Genomic DNA, 3,549 nt, shown 5'->3' on the forward strand with positions numbered 1-3,549 from the left:
TTATTATTTTCATGTCTTACACAGACTGCTGTCTCCCTTCTGTTGTTTGTTCCCCTGGGAGGGCGTTATATGTTGATCATTTTGATCGGTTCCCCTTTTCTCCACCCACCATTGGAAGTTTAAAAATTTTTTTATTAAATATTTTTACTGAGGGCTCTTACATCTCTTATCACAAGCCATACATTCATTCATTGTGTCAAGCACATTTGCACATATGCTGCCATCATCATTTTCTTTTAATTTTTTAAAATTTTATTTATTTCTTTATTTTTAAAAATAATTTTATTGGGGGCTCATACAACTCTTATCACAATCCACACATCCATCCATTGTGTCAAGCATATTTGTACATTCATTGCCCTCATCATTCTCAAAACATTTGCTCTCCACTTAAGCGCTTGGTATCAGCTCCTCATTTTCCTCCCTCCCTGCTTGCCCCTCCCTCACGAACTCTTGATAATTTATACATTATTATTTTGTCATATCTTACACTGTCTGACGTCTCCCTTCACTCACTATTCTGTTGTCCATCCTCCAGGGAGGAAGTTATATGTAGATTCTTATAACCAGTTCCCATTTCCACCCCACCTTCCCTCCACCCTCCCGGTATCATTACTCTTGGCACTGGTCCTGAAGGGACCATCTGTCCTGGATTTCCTGTGTTTCCAGTTCCTTCTGTACCAGTGTACATCCTCTTGTCTAGCCATATTTGTAAGGTAGAATTGGGATCATGATAGTGGGGGGTGGGGGAGGGAGGAAGCATTTAGGAACTAGAGGAAAGTTGTATGTTTCATTGGTGCTGTACTGCACCCTGACTGGCTCGTCTCCTCCCTAAGACCCTTCTGTAAGGGGATGTCCAGTTGCCTACAGTTAGGTCTTAGGTCCCCAATCTGCACTTCACCTCATTCACAATGATTTAATTTTTTGTTCTTTGATGCCTGATACCTGATCCCTTCGACACCTCATGATCACACAGGCTGGTGTGCTTCGTCCATGTGGGCTTTGTTGCTTCTGAGCTAGATGGCCACTTGTTTACATTCAAGCCTTTAAGACCCCAGATGATATATCTTTTGATAGCCGGGCACCATCAGCTTTCTTCATTCACCACATTTGCTTATGCACCCACTTGTCTTCAGCAATAGTATTAGGGAGGTGAGCACACAATGATATGATTTTTAATTTGATGCCTGATAACTGCCATCATCATTTTCAAACCATCTTTTCCCATTTGAGCCCCTGATATCAACTCCCCATGGAAGATTTTTTTAAAGGACTAGATTTATTTCTTCTTAACAGATTTGTTAAGATTTTCTGCATCATTTTGTGGTAATTTTGGTAAAGAATGCATTTCTAGAAATGTACCCATTTCTTCTAGATTTTCAAATTTGTTGGAATACAATTTTCCATAATACTGTGTGATTATATATTTTCTCTCATTTGGTTCTGTTGTAATATCATCTATTTCATTTTTTATTTATAAAATGTGTTTTTTTCTCATTCATTTCTTTTGTTAGGTTTGCCAGTTTTTTTACAACCAATTTAGTTCATCTTTTCAAAGAACCAGCTACTTAAAAAAAACCCCAAACATCCTTTTATTAATTTTATTGTTTTCCGACAAATTTATTGGTATATAATTCACATATCATGCAATTCAATAGTTCAATCACATCAAAAAGGGTTGTACAATCATCACCACAATATGTTTTACAACATTCTTGTATTCACTGTTAATCCCCATCCCTCCTTCCACCCCAAATTTCCCCTGCCATACCCCCCAGGGATCGTTAATCCAGTTCCTGTATCTGTAGATTTACCTATCCTGGATTTCATATACAGAAAAACATTAAAAAACAAAGAAACAACAACAATAAAAAGAATAGAAAAGTATATAGATAAAAACCTTCATTGAAAAGAAAGTAGAAAATATTAAAAACTAGAATAACTAATATATCATAAAGAAGAACAAATGATAGGGTGCTAATTTTTAACTTACGTGTATCTGCAACAATCCTTCTTTTCTTATTGATATTTTCTATAGTAAAAAAAATTTTTTCTGAATCATTTATTTCTGCCCTAATATTTATTCTTTTTTCCCCTTTATCTGATGATTTGTTTTGTTGCATGTTCCCAATTGTTGTAGCTGGCATGTTAGGGTGTTTCTTTTCATTCGTTCTGCCTTGTTAATATGTACAGATATTTATATAAACTGTCCTCTAAGTACTGCTTTTGCAGTGTCCGAAAGTTTTGATATTTTGTATTTTAATTCTCATTTGTTCTAAGGAATAATTTCCCCAACAGGTTTATTGTCATATAATTCACACATCATACAATTCAATAGTTCCTCACATCAAGAAGAGTGGTATAATCACCACCATAATAAGTCTTAGAACATTTTCTTCATTCTTGTACTCATCATTATTTAGCTCTCTTTTTCATTCCAACTTAATTAATGCAGTTACTATCTATAGATTTACCTATCCTGGATTTCATATACATTAAAAAAAAAAAAAAAGCCAAACAGCAGCAGCAACAACAACAACAACAACAACAAATAACAAGAATGACAAAGTAAGACAGATAAAAGCCTCAATATAAAAGAAAGTAGACCCAGTGTACAGAGAGGACCATATAGCTGCCTCCACGGCGAGATGCAACATCCTGCACTGACCCATGGCCCTGCACAGGACAGTATCGGAGACACAGTGTGGGATGGGTGACTGAGCTGACCCCGCCACACTGAAGCAAAACAATGGGGGTGTGCAATGGAGCAGCAGGGAAGCAGAGCAAGGAGGTCCCAAGGGAAGACAATTGATGGACTCTGGGGCCAGAATGTGGCACCCCATTAAACTCGTCCGGAAAACGCTCCTAAAGGTCAACAAACAGACCTTGAACTACTAACAGGCTTTATTTTGTTCTTTTCTTTTTCTCTTTCTTCAGCCTATTTGTTTGTTGTTGTTTTTTTCCATTTTTTCTCTTCTTTTAAATTTTGTATGTCAGTGGCTTTTCTGTTTGTTAGCTTGTTGGTGCTGCTGCCATCGTCACCATGGTCTTATGTGCCACTTTGGTACTGTGCTGTCAAAGCCACCCCAATTTTGTGCACATATTAATATATCTGCATGTCCACCTAGATAAGAGAGGCTGGGCAAAAAAATGTGAGAAGAAAATAAAGGGACCAATGACCCCGGAGGGACATGGGAGTGTGGGAGGTAGGGGAAGGGAGGAGGTGTTGGCCAACCTAGGGACAAGGGAACAACAAGTGGTTCAAAACCAATGGTAGGGAGGGGATGGGAGGACTGGTAGGGAGTGACCAAGGGCAAGGTAACTGAGAGGAATTACCAAGAGTAGAATGAAGGCTGAACATGGTAATGGGACAGCAGGAAAGAGTAAGGAAATAGAGGAAAGAAGTAGGAGGCAAAGGGCATACATAGAAGCCTAAATATCGACATGTTCATATGTAAATATATTTAAGATTATGGGCGAAATGGACCTAGGTGCAAATATTTATATGTTTAGTAGTAGGGTGGCAGGTGGACATTGGGCCTCCTCATG

Source organism: Echinops telfairi, unplaced genomic scaffold, assembly GCF_000313985.2.
Source record: "Echinops telfairi isolate 266 unplaced genomic scaffold, ASM31398v2 ScPeMD7_9;HRSCAF=40, whole genome shotgun sequence".
Lineage (NCBI taxonomy): Eukaryota > Metazoa > Chordata > Mammalia > Afrosoricida > Tenrecidae > Echinops > Echinops telfairi.